Source organism: Microtus pennsylvanicus, chromosome 3, assembly GCF_037038515.1.
Source record: "Microtus pennsylvanicus isolate mMicPen1 chromosome 3, mMicPen1.hap1, whole genome shotgun sequence".
Classification (NCBI taxonomy): Eukaryota; Metazoa; Chordata; class Mammalia; order Rodentia; family Cricetidae; genus Microtus; species Microtus pennsylvanicus.
Window position 1 is genome coordinate 72,900,121 of NC_134581.1, and position 23,376 is coordinate 72,923,496.

Genomic DNA, 23,376 nt, shown 5'->3' on the forward strand with positions numbered 1-23,376 from the left:
TCCAAAATAATCACACAGAAACTGTATTCATTAATCACTGCTTGGCTCATTAGTTCTAGCTTCTTATTGGCTAACTCTTATATCTTAATCTAACCAATCTCCACTAATCTGTATATCGGTCTACCAGCAAAATTTCAGCACGTCTATCTCCATAGCGTCTCCCACTCCACCCTTTCTCCCAGCATTCAGTCCAACTTTCCCTGCCTACCGAAGTTCTGCCTTGCTATAGGTCCAAAGCAGTTCTTTATTCATTAACCAATAAAAGCAACATACAGACATAAGGACCTCCCATACCATTTCCCCTTCAAAAAGGAAGGCTTTAACATAATAAAATTGCATATTACAAACCAAGTATCAAGCAAGAATTGTTACAATATTTATATCTACTTTATCTTTTATCATAACTAAGGAAAACTCAACTATCACTATAAATTCTTCAACTTCATCAAAGACTCCAGAAGGATATAATATTACATAAGTAAACAGGAAGTACATTACAAGCAACTTCCAAAACTCTAGAATTGACAGAGACATCTTGCTGCCTGAACATTCACCCAAAGTTCTTCTGTACCATTGGAGCATCCACTCTTCAGCCACAGGCCCATAGTATCCGGCAGACTTTTCCATGAAGCAGAAAATTTCAAAGACAATTCCACCTTTTGGCAGTTTGTCAGTCACTTTCTTCTGTATCATGCATAGTGTCTGGCAGACTCTTTCATGTAGCAGGAGCCCCGAAGGATCATCTCACCTTTAGGCAAGTTCAGCAGTCATTTCTCTGTGGGTTCTGTAAGTCTAGTTCATACAGCGTAACATCAAGAGCAGTTTCTTACCCAAATGGCTAACCAACTCTATAAGGAGCCTCTTCAATGCCCATCAACCTCTTGAAGTAGACTGGTGCTGTCAGGAGCATATGTGTCTCACTGTCATGAAAAGTCCTAAGTTCTTAAAACATTTTAAATGCCATGTTCTGAAGGTCTCTGAAAGATTTGAAGAGTACCTATGTAAATGAAATATATCTCTATCTAGAAAATCTAACTAACATGACTATAAGCTTGACTATTATAGCTGATATCTATTTAACTATATTTCTTAATTATACATTACATTTTTAATGAACTACACAAACACAATACCTTAATCAAGGGCATAAATATACATATACAGTATAACAAAATTTACCGCAAATTTGTATCACTAAATCAAGAGCCATACCAAAGCAAATTATTCATCTTTATAGCACAGAAAGCCCAGATAATCACCATCACTGCAACACACAAAACATGATCACCAGGAATTGGGTAAGGAAAATCTTCGGACTCCAAACTTCAAGCAATGAGTTACATAATAACTTCAAAACTACATCTACTTCCTAATGACCAGAACCTGTACATCTTACCTTATATGATAAAAGATTGATTTTTACCTAATCTGGGAAAAGAATCTCTGTAATAGAATTAAAATAAGGATCTTATGATGTCCTGAGCTGGCCATATGCCTATGAACGTTATGATAAATGTCCTTCTAAGAGGAAGCAGGAAGGATGAGGCAGAGAGAAGACAGACAGAGACAGAAGTCAATGGGAAAGTGAACTCTGACACAAAAGCCTTTAAGCTATACACAAGGCTTCAAGCCAAGCATCAGGGGTCTAGAAAGCAAGTGCAGCTTCTCTGGGCTGCTGGAGAAGCATAGGCAGTCAGCCCTTGGTTTGTCTTCTGGACTTCAGAATATTGAGATAGAATTTACTATTGCTGTAATCTACCAATCTTGTGATAACTTATTATAGATTGGAAAGTGTCAACAGCGAAAATGTGATGTACCCAACATGTGTTCCCTGAGAACCCTGTGTCACAATCAGCCGGTAGCTGCTAGATCTGGCACCACTGACGTCAGAGTCTTGGGCTACTTGTTCTGTGGGTCTACGTTGCTATGATAAAAGACCTTGACAAAAAGCAGGGGGTTAGTTTCCATTTACAATTGTAGGTTACAGTCCATCATTACCGTGGAATCAAGGTAGGAACTTCAAACAGTTGGTCCATCCTATTCACACTCAAGAGCAGGAAAAAATGAATGCACGTATGCCCACCTGTACTCTGCTTGCATTCTCCATGCTTACTCATTTCAGGATGCCTGCCTAGGGAGGAAGGCTGCCCACATCCGTCTGGGTCTCTCCACACCAGTTAACCAAAATGATCCTCGGCATGCATGCCCACAGCCTGACCCACTGCAGACGATCCTTTATTGAGACTCTTTTCAGGTAATTTTTGGTTGTATAAAGTTAGCGATTAAAGTTAACCATCCCACTAAGCTTGCCATTATTTTTTGAGCCTAGGTAGTTTATCAGCTGCCATTTTGGAGTTTTTCTCTATATAGAATTGTGTGTTATTGTTATTTATTTTAGCCTGATTGGAAAGCTACAATAGCTAAGAAGTTAACGGGTGGGTTTTCCTCTTCCAATAGGCACTTCTTCCAACAAGAAGAATGAAGCAGCTTCCAATAAGAGTTTAGCCAAGGGCTGGGGATGTAGTTCAGTTGTTATATTGTTTGCCGAACACACGTGAAACTCTAGGCTTTATCTCTAGCATTACATAAGCCTAGTATGGTGATGAGCAACTGCAATCCATCCATGGAGAGAGGGAGATGGGCTGTTCCGAGGTTCATCGACATAACAAATTTGAGACCAGCCTCTGTCTCTGTTTCTCTGTCTCTCTGCCTCTCTGTCCCCCCCCCCCCCCGTGTGTGTGTGTGTTTAATGAGAGCTATCTTACACGGGGGATAATGCTCCTCCCAGAAGACATAGGTGGACAAATAAAATACTAGAGCCAGATATAGAATATCTTTTTTCAAGTTGGTGGTCAAGAATGCCCCCCCAACAACACGAGCTATTGCAATTGTTCTTGGCTGCCCACCAGAACTTGATGGTAAGATTCTATTGCTGAAAATGTCTTATACTTTGGTCATAGGACTTGGAGAAATCAAGTTGATATTGACCTCTACGCTTCCTCCCTCCTGGCTAGTGTTCATAGTTCTAGAAGGTGCTATAGAGGTTTCTGTGAGTGTGTGTCTCATCAACAGTCTTACTCAGCTAGGCACCCTGAAATATAACATTGATTAGTGTGTTAAGATAAGCTCATGGCTTTAGTAGTAACATGAATGTTATGGAGGAAACCAACTGTTCTCCAGTTAGATTTGAGGCCCTCTCTGCAGGAGTACATGTCTGGTACTAAGTAAATCTTGTTGATAATCCATGCTTGGGGAGCCCACAGGCCCCAGCAATAAACCTACTACCACTCCATTAAATGGACATAGTAATCAAACTGTCCTCAAAATATGTATCTCTCTACCTGTAGATTAGTGCAGCCCTCAGACCCTGTCAGAGAAGATTTCTTTGTACAGTGGACAGTGGTCAACATGGTCAAACTGCAGAGATTAGCTATAAGTGGAGCGCTCGTCCACAAATGAGATGTCTATATCTTCCTTCCCATTCATGAATGGCCCATGAACTACTCGAAAAGATGGGATGGAAAGGCTGTAAGAACCAGAGGTCAGGGATGATAGACTGCTGCCCTCGTGAATTCACAGAAGCTGTGGTTACCTGCATAGGACCTACACAAAATGCCAACATTCCAGTATGGAGGAGGAAGGGCCCCTGAGCTCCCACATACAACCAAAGAGCTATTGGCAGTTGATGGCTTCTGGGGGAAAGAAAGACAATTTTTTAAAAAGAATGGCCTAATACTCAGGAGCATATGGGTATTGGAAATTAGAACTGGTGGGTTATTTTTTTTTAAATATTTATTTATCATGTATACAATATTCTGTCTGTGTATATGCCTGAAGGCCAGAAGAGGGCACTAGACCCCATTACAGATGGTTGTGAGCCACCATGTGATTGCTGGGAATTGAACTCAGGACCTTTGGAAGAGCAGTCAATGCTCTTAACCTCTGAGCCATCTCTCCAGCCCCAGAATTGGTGGGTTATTGAAGGAAAGGAAGGGGACACAAGACTGGGAAGAAGGAGAGAGTGGAGGGGGTAGATCTGGAAAGAACCAGAGGGAGAAATTGAGTTAGTAGTGGATACAAAAATACACTGCATGATGTTCTGAAGGAATTAATGAAAATGTATTTTAAAAAGAAAGGGAAGGAAGTAAAAGAATAAGAGAAACACACACACACACACACACACACATGGGATGGAGGGGGGCAGTGAGCTTGGCTAGCCAAGCCACCCACCTCCCAGAATGCCAACCTAGAGGGATTCTTAAAACACAAGAAGAATAAATTGAAACTACAGGGTCATTTAATTCAAGAGTTTCACACTAAACTACTAACATAAATGCCAACATGTAAATTTATTCCTTTCTCACCAGAGTAGACAAAATCATCGAGTAGAAATAAGGCAAGCTGCTTCCGTCCTCGTCTCTGTGGAGACTGTTCTTCAATGCGCACAGGCAAATGCAGGGGTGGGGGCCGGCTTTCCTTATGAAGCCTTTCATCTCACCGCTCACTCTTTTGAATTTCAAAAGTTCTTTTCTAGTTTCCTATCGTTCCTTTCTTGAAGCTGTCCACTCTGCATTCGGCAGCGCTATTGTTTTGAATTTCTCTGAGATAGGAGTACACATTTTGAAGTTTGGTTAGTTTGTTCTGCCTCCTTTTTAGAGGCTTTCTACTCCTTGAATTCTCTTCATTTTCTCCACACTATTTTCCTAATTGCTTATCTTACTGTTTCTTGTCTTACATGTTTTCTCAAGGGCTTCTAATAATTAAATACGTGCTCCAAAGGTGTCCAGAATATTATCTTACACCCCACACGTTCTTCATCAAGGTCATCTGGTTTCTCCTGAGGAGGTGGATGGAGTCTGCCTCTGTCCTTCTGAATCTGGGAAACCAGTCTGTCTGCTGGAGAAGTGTTCACGTGCCATTTCCTGGGTTAGCCCTTCTCTGGCTTGGCTTTTTGTTCTAGTTTTCACTGTTGCTCTGATGAAATTCTCTGAGTACAAAGCACTTGGGGAGGCATCTTACTTTCTGTCCTATAGCTATGATGAAACACCATGACCATGGCAGTTTATAAAAGGAAGCATTTAGCTAGGCCACAGTGGTGCACACAGCTTTAATTCCAGCACCCAGGAGGCAAAAGCAGGGGGATCTCTGTGAGTTCAAGGCCAGCCTGGTCTACAGAGAGAGTTCCAGGACAGTTAGAACTACACAGTGAAACCCTGTCTCAAAAACCAAACCAAAGCAAAGCAAACAAACAAACCCAAAAGAACATTTAATTGGGGTCATACTAGCTTCAGAGGGTGAGTCTAAACATGAAGGATGGTGAATATGGTTGTAGGTAGGCAGACACGTTGCTGGAGGAGTAGCTGAGAGCTCACATCTGATCTACAAGTTGCAGGTAGAGAGAAAGAGACTGGGCCTGGCACATGCTTTTGAAACATCAAAGCCTTCCCCAGGTGATATACGTCCTCCAGAGAAGCTGCACACACTCCAATAAGGCCTCACTTCCCAATCCTTCCCAAACAGTTCCACTAACTGGGGACCATACATTCAAATATATGAGCCTATGGGCTGTTCTCATTCAAGCCATCACAGGAAGAAATATTTGGATTATACTCCCATCATTGAGGGAAGTGTGGCCAGGAAGTCAAACAGGAACTGAAGCAGAAACCATGGGGAATGCCACTTGCTCGCTCGCTCACTAGCAGGAGCACGCTCAGCACCTAGCTAGCTTTCTTACCCCAGGCCCACCTGCTTACAGCCGGTGCTCTTCTCACCTCAATTAGCAACGAAGACCAGGATTCTGTTTTTAAAAATATTTTTTATTTGGTTTTTTGTTTGCACATACCAATCCCAGTTCCCCCTCCCTTCTCTCTTCCTGCTCCTCTTCCCCTTTCCCCCATCCACTCTTCAGAGAGGTTAAGACCTCCCCTGAGAAGTCAACTAAGTTTGTCCCATCACCTCAATGATGAGGTATGGCCAAGTCCTCTGTCCCTCCACCGCCCTGCCATGCCTAGGTTGAGCAAGGTATCTCTCCATAGAGAATGGGCTCTACAAAGTCAGTTCATGCATTAGAGTTAGATTCTGGTCCCACTGCCAGTGGCCCCACATACTGCCCACGCCACATCACTGCCACCTGTATTCAGGGGGCCTAGTTCAGTTTTATGCAGGTTCCCCGGTTGTCAGTCTGGAGTCAGTGGTTTTTCAGATGTTCAGGTTAGCTGATTCTGTGGGATGGGGAACATCATGGTCTTGACCCCTTTGTTTGTATTCTCACTCGTTCCTCTCTTCACCTGGAGCTTGGCCCAGTAATCACTTGTGGATCTCTGCATCTGCTTCCATCTATTTCTGGAAGAGGATTCAAGCTTCCCTAAGATGGTAGACTATGGGTTGGCTATCCTTTGCTTTATGTCTGGTATCCACTTATGGGTAAGTACATACTATATCTTTCTGAGTCTGGGTTATCTCACTCAGGATGGTATTTTCTAGTTTTGTCCATTTGTCTGCAAGTATAAAGATGTCATTGTTTTTTACTGCTGAATAGTACTCCGTTGTGTAAATATACCACATTTAAGTTGTTTCCAGGTTCTAGCTATTATGAATAATGTTGCTATTAACATAGTTAAGTAAATGTTCTTGTGGTATCATTGCAGCCAACATCAAACTAAATTGAGAGAAATGCAAAGTGATTCCACTAAAATCAGGAACAAAACAAGGCTGTTCACTCTTCCTATATCTATTCAGTATAGTACTCAAAGTCCTAGCTAGAGCAATAAGACAACAAAAGGAGATCAAGAAGATACAAATTGGAAAGGAAGAAGTCAAATGTTTGCTATTTTCTAATGATATGATAGCATAAGTGACCCCAAAAATTCTACCAGGTAACTCCTACAGCTGATAAACACCTTCAGTAATATGGCAGGATACAAGATTAACGTAAAAAAAATCAGTAGCCCTCCTATATACAGATGATAAACAAGCTGAGAGAGAAATCAGAGCATCATCACTCTTCACAATAGTCAAAAACAACATAAAATATCTTGGGGTAACTAACCAAACAAGTAAAAGACCTGTATGACAAGAACTTTAAGTCTTTAAAGAATTAAATTGAAGAAGATATCAAAAAATGGAAAGATCTCACATGCTCATGGATAGGTAGGAATGACAATCTTAACAAAAGCAATCTATAGATTAAACACAATGCCCATCAAAACCCCAGCACAATTCTTCACAGCCTTGAAAGCACAAAACTAAATTTCACATGAAAAAACAAAAACAAAACAAAACAAAAAACCAGAATAGCCAAAACAACCCTGTACAGTAAAGGAACATCTGGAGGCATCACCAACCCAGACTTTAAGCTCTATTATAGTGTTATAGTAATGAAAATAGCTTGGTATTGGCATAAAAACAGAGAGGTAGACCATTGAAATCAAATCAAAGATCCTGATATTAATCACACACTTATAAACACCCAATTTTTTAAAAAGAAGTTAAAAATATAAAGTGGATAAAAGGAAGCATCTTCAGCAAATGGTGCTGGCATAACTGGAAGTTGACAAGGAGAAGAATGCAAATAGACCCATATCTATCACTGTGCACAAAACTCAAGTCCAAATGAATCAAAGACCTCAACATAAAGCCAGCCACACTGAACTCATAGAAGAGAAAGTGGGAAGTACACTTGAACACATTGGCACAGGAGACCACTTCTTAAATATAACCCGAGTGGCACAGACATGGAGAGAAACAGTTAATAAATTGGGACCTCCTGAAAGTGAAAAGTTTCTGTAAAGCAAAGGACATGGTCAACAAGACAAAATGACAACCTACAGAATGGGAAAAGACATTCACTAACTCCACATCAGACAGAGCGCCAATCTCCAAAATATACAAAGAACTCAAGAAATTGGTCATCAAAAGAAAAAATAATCCAATAAAAATGGAGTACAGACTTAAACAGAGAACTCTCAACAGAGGAATCTAAAATGGATGAAAGACTTAACATCCTTAGGCCTCAGAGAAATGCAAATCAAAACAACTCTGAGATTCCATCTTATACCTCTAAGAATGACCAAGATCAAAAACACTGATGACAACTTATGCTAGAGAGGGTATGGGGAAAAGGGAACACTCCTTCATTGCTGGGAGGAGTGCAAACTGGTACAGCCCCTTTGGATATCAGTGTGGTGGTTTCTCAGAAAATTAGGAAACAACCTTCCTCAAGAACCAATAAGACCACTTTTGGATATATACCCAAACGATGCTCAATTGTACCACAAGGACATGTGCTCAACTATGTTCATAGCAGCTTTGTTTGTCATAGCCAGAACCTGGAAACAACCTAAATGCCCCTCAACCGATGAATGGATAAGGAAAATGTGGTATATTTACACAATGGAATACTACACAGTAGAAAAAAATAATGACATATTAAAATATGCAGGCAAATGGATGGAGCTAGAAAACATCATTTTGAGCAAGGCAACACAGACCTAGAAAGACATTTATCATATGTACTCACTCATAAGTGTTTTTAAACATAAAGCAAAGAAAACAAGCCTACAAATCACAATCCCAGAGAACCTAAACAACAATGAGGACTCTAAGAGAGACATATATGGATCCAATCTACATGGGAAGTAGAAAAAGACAAGCTCTCCTGAGTAAATTGGGAGCATGGGCTGCCCAGAATCAAAATAATCACACAGAAACTGTATTATTTAAATCATTACTTGGCCCATTAGCTCTAGTTTCTTATTGACTAACCCTTACGTATTAATTTAACCCATTTCTATTAATCTGTGTATCGCCATGTTGCCGTGGCTTACCGGCTAAAGTTCCGTCTGGCTCCAACAGGACTACATGGTTTCTCTCTAACTCTACCTCCTTTCACCCAGCATTCATTCAGTTTTCCCCACCAACCTCTATTTTCTGCGCAGGCCCAAGACAGTTTCTTTATTAACCAATGGTATTCACAGCATACAGAGGGGAATCCCACATCATTCAATAGATAGTCACGCCATGGGCCAATCAGATCTGGGCACTCCCTCAACTGAGACTCCCTTTCTCAGGTGGCTCTAGGCTGTGCCAAGTTAAAGCTAAACAATAGTAGGATGCCTGCTGTCTTTCTCTTGGAAACAAGTCTCAGAGCAACAAGAGACTCATCAAGAAGATTGAGTTCTGTGGGAAGAAAGACCCAGGAGAAGTAAATCACCAGATATTGAACAAGGAGTTTATTGGACTCTCAGCACAGCTGAGCTTCAGATGACTTCAGGCCCAGCTGCCAACTCATACCCCTGTGAGACCCACCCAAGTGTCAGTTTGAGTCTGAAATGTCCCCCACAGGACTGTATTCTGAAGACTTGTTCCCTAACTGCTGGTGCTCTCTGGGAGACTGTGGAACCTTTTGGAGGTGGGGCCTTACTGAGGAAAGTAAATCACTATGTTGTGCCTTTGGAGGTTACCGTTCCACTCCCGATTCTGGTTACTCTAGTTCCTGTTCCGTCGAGCCCTGCAGTGCCTCTGCTTCCTGCTCTGTTGCTGTGAACTCTACCATGTATTCCCCTACCATGATAGACTGGGACACTCAAACTCTGACCCCAAATAATCCTTTCTTCCCTCTCTAAGTTGTTCCTGTTGGATATTTTGGTCACAGTGAGACCAAAGTAACCACCTACCAGGCAAGTCAGACGACCATTGGAAATAACCATAACTTGTTATTTGAAGTAAGTACATCTTGGAATAATTTGTGAAGCAGAAAGAAATAGAAGAAAAACGCCTTTTCCCATTTATATTGGCAGTGTGACAGCCGGAAGCCTTCTGGGTGGGCAGATGAGGGTAGTAGCCTTGATTCTAAGGAGAATGAACAAGAAACTATTGAACAAAGGCTCTTACGGTAGAGACTTTAAATACCACAGTGTGAACCATCTTGCTGTAGGGGGTCCACACACCAATAACCTTTCTCTCTGGTGTTTGTTTAGAAAGGAACCCTGGGCCTTATTTGTTTGTTTGCTTGCTTGTTTGGCTGGCATCTAAGAGTATGTTCATCTTCTCTTTGGGTGTATTTAAAACAATGGAAGGTTAGGGCATGGTATAAGAGCTCAAAGAAGGGAGGATTTATTTTGGCTGACAGATCAAGAGTGCCATGGTAAGGAAGTGAAGATGTGACAAGCTTGAAACAGCTGGTCACATTGCATCCATAGTCAGGAAGCAGAGAGTAAAGGATACCAGTGTTTGGCACATGGTCTGCTTTTTCTACAGTCTAGGGTCCAAGCCCGTGGAGTCGTGCTGCCCACCTTTAGGGTGGGTCTTCCCACCCCAATAAGTCCTAATGAGGAACAACCTTCACAAACTAGTCCAGAGGCTAGCCTAATCTACATAATCCCTTACAGGTGTGTCTGGAGGCTCTCGGTGGTGCTAGATCCTGTCAAACTGGCGGTCAGTACTAACCCTCACATGGACATGTGTGAGCTCTACAGTGTGTCTCCTGTGTGCGTGTTCTCACCCCAAGGACTCTCTGGGACAATGTGCAAAGACACACTCCTCTCACAGAGTCCTCTCGGGTAGGGTTTGTTCTACTTTAGTTCCCACTATCCAATGCTTCTCAATTATAGCTTTGGTTTTCTATCTTCTAGAAATTGGTTGAGATCTTTATTGCTTCCAACTCTGTGTTTTGTGTGTGTGTGTGTGTGTGTGTGTGTGTGTTTGAGCGCATGCACACGCACGCATGTGTATTAAAATTGGCTATTCATTTTATTCCTTTGAGATGATTTTAAAATTGGTTATAGATCGCTTTCACTTTACATAAAAAATAAATGTATTCGCTCTGCATTTTGGAATCCATGTTTCATCTAAATTTAAAACACTTTAATATGTCTCCTAAGAAATTTTTTGGCTTGAATATTTGAAAACAAATGTTTAAAGCTAGGAAACAAAAAATATAGAAAATTGTGATTTCTACTCCCAGCTAGAGTTTTGCAAGAGTTTCCCTCTTGGCCCAACTGATATCAACATTGTCCACATAGTCTGCAAAAGCATGGGTTTCAAAAACAACAGAGAGGGAGCACAGAGAAAACTCAAATGAAATAAACCCCAAAGAAATAATAATAACAGGAAGAAGAGGTTTATTGCTACTCTCACTGTTGGTGAACCCACATACAGAGGGGAAATCCCCACCCCCATGTATGGTAATCAAAACTCTAAGGAGAATCCACAGAATGCTTGGTCTTCACCCCAGATAGTTTTTAGGCTGCCACTGTAGCTTAGGTGTCGTTCTCACAGCTGTGGCCAGAACTCAGGCTGAATCTACATAGAGAACGTTACATTGCTACATTTTGCCTGGGCTCTCAGGCCTTGCTTTGAAGTCTGGGTGGAGGCTTCCATGATCCAGCCACTCATGACTTCTGTAAGATTTCAAAACTAGCAATTTCCTCCTCAGCAAAAGATATCAAGGTCTTCCACTAGCTTTAGCAGTGACTGGGCAAATCTTGGACCATGGCGTTAGTAACCTTTGAGTGCCAAGATGGTTGAATGCAAGGAGAATTTCCCTAGGAGGCCCATTGCTGAAACAAATATTACTTACTTCAGTCCTTCCTTTTTAGGCAATAAAAATAATCTTAAATTCACATATAATATCAAGTAGTCATCCCTGATGTTATACACATACAAAAAACAGTAAATGGACTGAACAGGTTATTATTTATACATTTAAGGGTGTGTGTGTGTTAATACTAATAACAACTAAAGACAAAGAGGTCATGATTTCAAGAAGGTAAGAGGGAGGGGGCATGAGAAGGATTCGGAGGAGGAAAGGGGGAAAGGTGGACATGATATAATTAAATTTTAATTTAAAAACATATTCAGATTTCATATTCTATATTCTAAGAGATCAATTAAATAAAATTCTACATTGCATTCTAGAAAAATCTCTCTCAGACACAAAAGAATGGAAATGACGCTTGTGGTCCAGAGAGGAAACAGTCAATAGGAGCAGGTGTGCAGATGGTCTCAAGGACAAACAGTCTTTTAAATTTTGTGAGAAAAGTCCTGGTTTAAAAAATAAGTAACAAGTCTGGTTTTATCCCATGCTTTTTCAGACCCAGGCCAGCATGGGATAAAACCGGACTCGCTGAACATAGCAGACAATGAGGACTACTGAGAACTCAAGAATAATGGCAATAGGTTTTTGATCCTACAGCATGTACTGGCTTTGTGGGAGCCTAGGCAGTTTGGATGCTCACCTTACTAGACCTGGATGGAGGTGGTTGGTCCTTGGACTTCCTACGGGGCAGGGAACCCTGATTGCTCTTTGGGAGGGGAACTTGATTGGGGGAGGGTGACAGAAATGGGAGGCGGTGGCAGGGAGGAGGCAGAAATCTTTAATAAATAAATAAATAAATAAATAAATTTTTTAAGAAAGTAACATTTATGGAGTGGCCAACACAGTGGCACATGCCTTTAATCCCAGCAGCTGAGAGGCAGAAGTAGAGGCAAGTGAATCTCTGTGAGTTCAAGACCAGCCTAGTCTACATAGCTGGATCCAGGGATAAATATAGAGAACCTTTCTCAAAAAATTATGGATGAAGTGATGAAATATGACACTAGAAACATGAAATTACAAAATAGAACCAAGCAAAGACAAAAGAAATAAAACATAGTATCAAAAAGGGAGACAGAATGAACCACAGACTGTACCCAAGTCAGGAAAAAAATAATCACTGAGTTAGAAGACAAGTTTTTAAAAAGTATATAGAATGAAATACAAAAACAAAAAAAAGTGGTAGAAAAAGTCGTCTAAGATGGTGAAGCAATGTGAACAGTCTAATAGGCATAGATGAACTTGATAAGAAAAATATCCAGATGGAGTTTTTAATGAAGTAGAAACAAATAACAGCATAAATGCATCACTTGGCATACATAAGCTAATAGGAAGCAAAGGGTACCACATGAGTCTTACAGATCTATCAGTACTAGCACATATAAGGGCAGGCAGAACTGGGAATACTGAAAGTTAGGAATATGAAGGTAAATACTAGAACAAACAAAACCAAACTGCCTGAACTCCAAAATTATTATCAAAAACTACAAAGAAAAAGTATTCACCATTCCTTTAACTCATTTGCCAACTCCCACAGGTGTTTCCTGGGAACCCCCCTACCAGGGAAGCAGGTGGGTGATCCTCAGATCTTCACTCTCCCTTCTCTCCTCCAAATCCATCCCCTAGTCTCATCCCCAACTCCGTATCAGATTAGTTGTCCTGGCCTCCCCTTCCTCTGTACCCCCATCTCCACCCTGCCCCTTTATCTCAGTTTCCAACTCCTGCAGGCAGGTTTCCCTGGGAACCTGCTTGCTATACCAGTCAAGGAAGTAGACCAACCACCCAAGCAGGTGGGTGATCCTCAGATCTTCCCTCTCCCTCTTCTCCAAATCCAACCCCCCGCCCCCCCAGTCTCATCACCAGCTCTGTAGCAGACCAACAGCTATGGCCTGGCCTAGCTCTCTGCCTCCATTCCCAGGGGACTAAACAGATCTTGATGGCACATCTTGGTTTTGACCCTCTCAACTGTCCCTCCCAGCCCATCTCCACCCCTAAGTCTCCAAAACCAAGAAAAACATTCTAATCAGAACCCCAGTGGACACACCTGGCCAGGCAACCCACAGCCACCATACTCTCCTAAGGAACTGAAAGGGAGATGAACCGCAATTAATAAAAGCTCAGGGTCAGAAACTGGGGTTCAAACTGAAGATCCAGAAAGGAAAACAGCCAGCCGCTGGCTCTTACCTTGATCTCAGTCTGAAAGGGCGATCCTGCCTCCTGGAATCTCAAAAGGAGACTGTGTCTGAGAGCTGCCTCGCCCCGTCTTATATTCCTCTCTAGGGCTGGGATCAAAGTCATGCACCACCCAATTTCTATGGCAACTGGCGTGGCTACTGGGATTAAAGGTGTGTGTTACCATAACCTGGTCTATAAGGCTGAGCAGCGGGACTGTTTTACTCTCAGATCTTCAGGCAGGCTTTATTTATGAAAATACAATTGAAATGTCACTACAGGGAGACAGAGATCTAGTAATGAACACCCACCCAACAAGACCAGATATCAGCACCTAGAATTACAATCATTCCAAAGGCAGATGATAAGAGACCATCTTTAAAACACAATTATTAACAGCCAGGACAATATGTCTCCACTCAAGACTCCTGCTATCCTACGACAGCATGGCCTGAGGAATTCAATATTGCTGAAGTATAAGACAAGGACTTCAAAACAGCCTTAAAGAGAAAATTAGTAAATACTTTAGTCTATCATAGCACGAATGAGAGTGGAATGGAATGAAGGAAACAACTCTAGACTTGGGAGGGAAAGTAGACTCAAGATAGACAACCCAAACTGAGAAAACTGGAAATGCGAAATTTAGCAACTCAAACAGGAAACTCAGAGGCAAACCTCACCAACAGAATACCAGAGATAGAAGAGAGAATCTCAGTCGTTGAAGGCAAGATAGAAGAAATGGATGCCTCTGCCAAAGAAATGTTAAATCTAAAAAGAAAAGAAACAAATCAAGGCAAAAGGCATCCACAAAATCTGTGACAGTATGAAAAGACCAAATCTACAAATAATAGGAATAGAGGAAGGAGATGAAATCCAGGTCAAAACCACAGAAAATATTTTCAAAAAAAATCATAGAAGAAAATTTTCCCAATCTAAATTAAGGAAATGCCTATCAAGATATAAGTCACATACAGAACACCAAATAGATTAGACCGTAACAGAAATTTCCCAAGTCACACAATAATCAAAACACTAAACATGCAGATCAATGAAAGAATATTATAATCTGCAAGGGAAAAAGACAGAAATATTAGAATAAGACCTAAAGTTTCTTTTTCCTTCCTTCCTTTCTTTTTTTTTTAATTTTTAATACAGGGTTTCTCTGTAGCTTTGGGCTGGAACTAGCTCATGTAGACCAGGATGGCCTCAAACTCATAGTGATCCATCTGCCTCTGCCTCCCGAGTGCTGGGATTAAAGGTGTGACATTCTGCTGTATTTATAGATCAATGCCCCCTGAAGCAAATGTGAACAAGTACAAGACCCACAGTCAGACAATATGCAGAGAATAAGAGACCTTGGAACACTCAGCCTTAAATGGGACTCAGGTGTCTCTGCAGAAGAGAAGGCAGAAAGAGGGTATAAGCTTCAGGGGATGGAGGACACCAAAGAATCAAGAACTTTTAGATACAACCGAGCTGGCTGGCTACACACGGACTCACAGAGACTGAGGTGGCATGTACAGGGCCTGCACCAGGAGGTGTCCTAGAGCCAAAAGAAGAAGCAGAAACATGTCCTATCCCTAAAACATAAACTATCTCCAACTGATAGACATTTACAAATGAAAAATTAGTGTTCTACAAGGGAGTCTCAGCAGGGAGACAAATCACTCTTAAGGGTCGGCCTCATGCCTGGCAGTAAGTGGCCAACACAAACTCAACGGCATCTTTGGAACGTTTTTGTCTCATGTTAAAGTCAGAGATTTTTTTTAATCTTACAGGTCCTTTGCATGTGTATGTGTATGTATGAATGCATATATGCATGTATGAATAGATGGATATTGTGGCTTCTTGTTCTGAGTTTTGTGGTATTACTGTGTGTGCAAACATGCATATCTCTGTGCCTATATGTGTTTCTTAGGCTTTTTTTCTTGTTTGGTTGTTTTGACATATTCTGCATTGTTCATTTTTTAATTTATTTTATTGTTCTTTGGATGTCTGTGTTTTCTAATGAGAGATTTTCTAATGTGGATTAGATGAGAGTGGACGTGGGAGAAACTGGAAGGAGTAGAAGGGGAAACCATCATCGTACTATATTGTATGAGAAAATCTATTTTAAATAAAAGAAAAAAAAAGAATGTGAAGGGATTCTGAGTAGCAAGCAGCTGCCAGTATATACATTTCAGAGTGGCTAGCTGAAAATTAAGAAAACAAAGTGTTCAAGAGGAGCAAAGTATTAGTTAAAACCGGACAAGAGCAGGTTTGTAACCACCCTCCATCACGTGGACGCTCTCAGCGAGAAAGCTGTCCAAACTTGGCAGTTTAAGGATTTTTACGAAGATTTTATCACACAGGCATAATCAATTATTAATAGTCTCCAGGTTTGCTCCAATCCATAGAGGTGGGTGGCGGGTAGGGCTGAGTTCTCAGGCTCCAGTCATGGCGAGGGTTTCCTCGCTGACAGCCCCATCCTGAATCTATTCTGGCATAGCCAGGAATCTCCTCCTCAGAACAAAAGATGTTTCTACTACTCAAGAAATTTGTAAAGACTAAGGACTCTAGTAGAGATGCTCTTTATCAGGAAATCACAAGGCTTTGGCAACCTCGACATCAGGAACTGAGGGACAGATAAAAAAAAATATGCCCTTTTCTTTTGTTGTAGTTTGAATGTGAAATGTCTCCCTACCCCAGACTCATGTATTGAGTTATTGGTTCCTACCTGGTGCCATTATTATGGAAGATGGAGGAAACTTTAGGAGGTGGGGTCACAGAGGTGCCCAGGACCCTCTGCATTCTTAACTTTTGGTCAGTCAAAAGGCAAATAGCCTCCCCTGCCACATTCTCCCACCACAGCCATGATTTGTCCAAGTGACCATGATATGATCCCTCTGGTATGCGAGCAAACTAAATCTGCTCCATCAAATTGTTCTCTTGTGTCCTCTGATCACAACTGTGAAAAGGTAACTAATACATTTTCATAAATTCAAACATAAAGGATAGCATACATTCAAAATGTAGAATATGACAGAGTCCCGAGAACCTGACTCTGCAGTCAGCTCCCAGACATAATTTTTGCCAAAAGAGAAAACATTGCAGGATATATACATATATAATATATATGTATGTATATATCCCTCCATTTATGTAAAAAGTGGGTAAAACTAGCTTTCAATAGTAGATGAAGAACTAGAGGGACATTGGGTACCAGGGTACTTTTAATGCCTGCAAGAGCTTGCTGTTACCAGGGCTTTCCCACTTTTAGTCTTACAAACTTGTCTATTTTATACACACACACACACACACACACACACACACACACACACACACATTTATATATCATACTTCAGTTAAATGTTTTTAAAATTAGAAATGAAAATACATGAAATTCCCAATGTAAAGGCAAAGAAGAACAATACATTAATAAAAATTCAGAAAGAATGAAAAATGATAAAACCAGAAATTATTGAGATGTAAAATAGAAAGTGGTAGAAGTAATAAATAAATGAGACCCGCTGCTGCGCAGAAAAGAAATCAATGTAATAGAAAAACCACTTCCTAATCGAAGCAATGAAGCATAAAGCAGGGGGAAGAGAGGAGATGGGCTGCCCAGGAATCTGTCTCCTCATCTGGTTGGTACTGGTGGAATCTGCCTGTTTTAACTATTTTTGAACTGTGAGACCCATTATGGGTTCATAACTGCCATGAGAGGAGTTGGATGATAAATTGGGTTAATTTCAGCCAATTTTAGCACTTAGTACCATAGCAGCTACCTATACTCCCTTGCAGAACCACACCAAGAAGCCAGATGCATGCCCCTAGTGAAATCTATGCAGAGCTTGTGGGTGTCATGTTAGGCAACAAGTATCCTCACGGTACTGGGGCTCTGAGCTTTCACTGCTGAAGGCTGTTTCTGAATATGGGGGTACAAAGTGGCTATGTCATTGCTTTAACCCTTTTCCACTCTTTGTGAAGAGATTTCTAGAAGGGTTGACAGGCCCATTGCCCCTTTCTTTATTCTTTTCTTTTTTATTCTCGGGAGACACAATAAGGTTAAAAAATAAGTGCACATACAAGGAAATTTAAAGTTATTGTTAGCTAAGAGTGTAGTTCAGTGGCAGAGCACGTGCTGTACCAGGTTCAGCCCTGAGTCACACACACACACACACACACACAAATGCTTATGCTTGCCCAGGGAAAAATAAGATTCCACAAACCCCAGACAGGACAGCACATTTACATCTTTAGCTGATTCTTGGTACAAAGAGAAATTGCAACAATCGAAACTACAAAATAAGCTAACTTTTTGGAAACTGAAAACCCTATGGGAGAGAAAGAATCTCATTTTCAGCATTACCACATTATTAGATTCAGCTATGTAGGGTTCAAAAGCAAAACCAAAACAAATCATAAAGCAAACAGGAAACATGGCCCGTTGAAAGGAAAACATAAATCATTGGAAATTGTCCCAGAAAAATAGTAGATTTATTAAACAAAGTCCGACATAATTTTTCAAATATGTTTCCAAGATTAAGTGGAAAATATAGAGGAATTGATGACAACAATGTACAAACTGAATGGAGATGTCACTGATCAACCGTCTGGGGCCCTTTTGGTCTCTTGGATGGCAATCATGGGCAAGTGATGAGACCCTCAGCACTGTCAATGATCCTCTGCCCTTAGTGCTAAAAGGATGTGGATGGGTTGTCCTGACACACCCAAGTGCCAAGAGTGAAAGATTATGACTTCAAGTTCAAAAGCCAGAAATTTACAGTTTCAGGTTTTGGGTTTATTAGACAAGATTTCCTATGGTACAATAGGCTTGTTTCAACTTGCTATATAGCCAGGGCTGTCCTTGAACTCACATCTTCCTGATTGTACCTCCTAAGTGATGAGATTACTGGTGTACATTCCCATATCTGCCTTGAGTTTGATTGTCCCAAAATACTATATCTGTGGTCATTTGTAATAGCAGCAACAGAAAACTAACTTAAATTCAAGGACTCTATGCTTTAAACATGTTTTTTTGTCCCAGGGTTAGTGTACATTGAATATGATTCCAATGAAATAATTTGGTTTCTTTTCTTGAATTAGAGAAGTGTCTTCCAAATATATAAATTTAAGAATAAACTAAGGGCAAAAAAAGAGAGGTGATTAAAATGAGGGCAGACTAGACATATCAAAAAATGAAACATATCAAAGAAGCACTACTAAATATTATGAAATACAGCATGAGTGGAAAGGGCATAGTTCTGTGGAGCAATGGCCTGTACCCTGTCAATTGTATTTTAATAAAATGCTAATTGGCCAGTAGTAGAGGCAGAACAATGAGAACAGAAGAATGCTGGGAAGAGAAGGAGTCAGTCTGCAGTTGTCACCCAGACAGAGAGGAAGCCAGACACACAGCAAGCAAAGTGTGACTGCCTCACCAAAAAAGGTGCCAAGCCATGTGGCTAACACATTCAAGAATTATGGGCTAATATAAGTTATAAGAGTGAATAAGAAGCCTGAGGTACTAGGCCAATCAATTTATAATTAATGCAGACCTCTGCGTGTTTTCTTTGGGATTGAATGACTGCAGGGCCTGGTGGGACAGAAACCTCAGTCAACAGCATAGAAAACAAAAGCATAGATCCACGAGCAAAACAAATCATTTGTAAATGAATGTATCCATCTATATCCATATCTGCACACACACACAAATGTACTCTATCCCACAAACAATAATCAGTGGAACACTCAATGCATTGAAGATCAAAATTTAAGCTACCTGAGCACTGAAAGAAAACAAGAGAGACTTCCTTTAAAATGTGCAAATAACAAAACATCTCTATCTATGACTCAGAATCCAGCTAAATTAAAGACATGCATAAGAAATTTTTGCATAGCCATAACAAAAAGAAAAATCAGTAAACAAATGACAAACTAGAAAAAAATGCAAACTATCTCACGTATAAAGGGATAATCCATGTATATAATAGAATCTTCAGTTGTGAAGAAAAACAAGAAAATCCTTTTTTATAAAGGTGGAGAATGGAGCAAAAAGTATAAACAAAGTCAACAGGGAAATTTCTACAAATGTCTTTGAAATGAGAAAATGCCTAATTTTACTCATAATAAGAGGAATGCAAAATAAAGCTAAATTAAGACAACCATTCTCACCATCAGACTGCCAAAAATTCAAAAGCTTGACAACATTCTGTTAGAACAGCATTCTCACACATTGCTTGTAAGAGTGCAAAATAGTACAACCCAGCAGAGGGGTTCAGCAACATGGAATAAAATAACACATTTCACCCTTGGCGCAACAAAATGCTCTTCTAGGATTTCATCTTAAGATTCAGCTTCAGAATGCAAAAGAACTCTTGACCTCCAGTTGGACATGTGTAGATCATAGAGCCTGGGCTCACTCTCACAAGAAAACAAGTGAGAAAAAAAAAGTCTCAAAACCAAGATATCTTAGGTCCATCAAAAAAATCAATGTCAGGGCAAAATCCAATCCTGAACATTGGAGAGGACAGAGTAATGTAGGGGATCGCAGCTTACTGTGGGCAGAAGTCATGACACCAACTCGTGACTACTGGGCAGCTATGAGGACAATCCAGGGGATGACTAATTGCTTGTAGTTTGTCCTAGGCTTCAGGTTCCACTGGCCTTCTTGCATTTGGCTCTCTGTTGTCTTTGAGATTCCTTGGAGCCTTCAAAATCTGAAGCCTGCGACTCTTTATCTATTTTTCTTTAATTCTCTCATATATTACAACTCAGCTACAGTTTTCCCTCCCTCCCCTCTTCGTAGCTCCCCACCCCCTGCCACCCCTGTCCCCAGATCCACTCCTCTTTGTTTCCCTTCAAAAAAGCATCAGGCCTTCCAAAAATATCTACCAAACATGGCATGGCAAGTTATAATAAGACTAGGGACATACCCTTTTATCAAGGCTAGACAAGGCAACCAAGTAGGAGGAAAAGGATCCCAAGTACAGGCAAAAGAGTCAGAGATACCCCACCCCACACTACCATTGTTGGGAGTCCTAGAAGAACACCCAGCTACACAGCCATGACATATGCAGAAGACCTAGCTTCATTCCACAGAGAGTTTGTGATTGCCACTTCAATCTTTATGATTCTCTATGAGCCCTTCTTAGTTGATTCTGTGAGCCTTGTTCTCATAGTGTCCTCAATCCCTCTGGCTCCTACAATCCTTCTTTGGCTTCTTCTGCAGGGTTCCTCTGTCTCTGCTTAGTATTCAGCTGTGGATCTCCACGTCTGTTCCCATCAGTTGCTAGGTAAAGTCTCTCTGATGACAACTGGGCTAGGCACTGATCTATGAGTATAGCATAATATTATTAATAATCATTTCATTGAATTTCTTCCAGTTTTGTTTGGTTATATCCTAGGTTTGTAGGCAGTTCAGTCTCTGGTTCCTGGCCATTCAGGCAGCATCAACTGTTGGCTCCCTCTCGTGGCATGGGCTTCAAGTTGAATTAGTCCTTGGTTGGCTACTTCTACAAGTTCTGAGCCATCATTATCCCAGCAAATCTTGCCGGCAGGACAGTTTGAAGATTTTGGGGCCAGGTTGGTGTCTTAGACCCACTGCTGGAAGCCATGCCTAGTTATAGAAGATGGCCGGTTCAGGCTCCATGTCCCTATTACTAGGAGTCTTCATTAGGGTCACTCTGGCAGGTTCCAGGGAGTTTCCACTGCACTAGGTTTCCACATTGCCCTCCCCCAAATACCACCTCCATTCCAGGTCATCTCTCCAAGTACTCTTTCCCTCCATCTCTCCCCCGACCCCTGGCTGATCCCTCTTGTTTTTATCCCCACAGTTCTCCACCCACAGAATCTATTCTATTTCCCCTCTCAGAGAGATCCACCCATTCCCTTTTGAGCCCCCCTTCTAACTTAGCCTCTCTGGGTCTATAGATTATAGCATGATTATCCTTTACTTAACAGCTAATTTCTACTTTCAAGTAAGTATATGTTTGTCTTTCTGTGATGGAGGAAGGTCATTGGTTAAGTAATAAAGAAACTGCTTGGCCTCATGGGTTAAAACATAGGTGGGAGGAGTAAACAGAACAGAATGCTGGGCGGAAGAGGAAGTGAGCTCAGACTCGACAGCTCTGCTCTCTGGAGCGACTTCGGCTCAAATTTCTTCATTTTTAAATTGACTTACTGTCATGGACTTTCATAAAGCTTTCCATATACCTTCAGTTTTAATTAACCATGTCCCCCTATTTTCTCCCACATCGTTCTACTTCTGCCACTTAAATCTTTCCATCCCCAGTATTCTTACCCTCTACTTCCGTATTGTGTGTGGACGGCAGAATGTTATTTTTGCCTAAGGAAAAAAGGCTTGGTTTTGCAAAAAAAAAAGTAATGTGGAAAGATAAAGGAGAACCAGGAAAGCAGTCTTCGTCTAGAGTGGGTGCAAGGGAGCGGGAGAAGTGGGGAGAAGAGTGAGACCCCTCCTGCCCCCGCATGGCTTTGACTGCGGAGCTTTGTCCCGTTCACGGACTCAAACCTTCAGTTACAACCAGGAAACGAAAAGGCAAAATGCTGACGCTGAGCACAAGAAAAAGCAGATGAACCCAAAGTGCACCAAATCGGTAACAGGCGCACCCACACAAAGCAACGTTTTGAAGTGGCCTCCGAACACAACATCCAGCATCGTACACCATGAGGCACGCGTGTGAAGAGTCTTACAAACAAAGGAAAGCAAAGAATCCTCACACTTCCATTTCATTAGCTGGCAGTGTAGAGGGAGCGTTGGCACAAAACGGGAAAAAAAACGTGTTTAGGAAATAGGCAAATGAGCAGATAGAGGGGGCTTTGGGGAACGGGTTTCTCACCGAGGTGAATAGGCACGGACACACAAACAAACGGTGTCACATAGAAGCTCCGTGTCTACTGTCACTCCGCCTTTCCGTTCCCATTCACAACCCATCAATAACCATCTCCGTTGCTTTCTTATTTATTCTCATCTGGTTTCTTTTTGCAAACTGAGCAGGTTCACGTCCACCTCTGAAGCGTGGTTTCCTCTCCCTTGCACAAAAGGCGACATAGTCAAACTCGATGGCCAGGGCACAGCTTCTAATTATCTGTCCTCACCGGGAGAAAAGCAGGACTCCCTAAAGAAATGGCCGAGTCCAGATCTGAGACCGATGAAGCACATAGCAAGCTTAGAATACTTTCTTTGCTGGAAAGAAAAGGCGACTCAAAGATAGAAAAGGGATGTAGCCAAAAGACAAAGAAGTCAGTTTGAAAGGACTCTAATTAGAAAAACGTTGGACAATTTGAGCATCAAAATTACTACTGAAGGTAATGAGCTATAATATTGAACAAAAAATCCATAAAATCATACTGATGCTCAGAGGGAGAAAAGGAGGGGGGTACTGAGAGAAGAAAATTCTTCATTCCTAGAGAAAGTCGTCTAATAGGGACAGAAAAATGATAGAATTAGGATATGGTAATTACCTTGGGCAAGGATCACCAGCAGATGCTAAAATCACTGGGATGAAGATTGCTGGAGAACAGGATATCCACACTCTTCAAAGTGTCACACCTCCCTCACCTGCAGCTCACTTCTGGGGCGAAAAGACAACAAGCTACCTTTAAAGGGT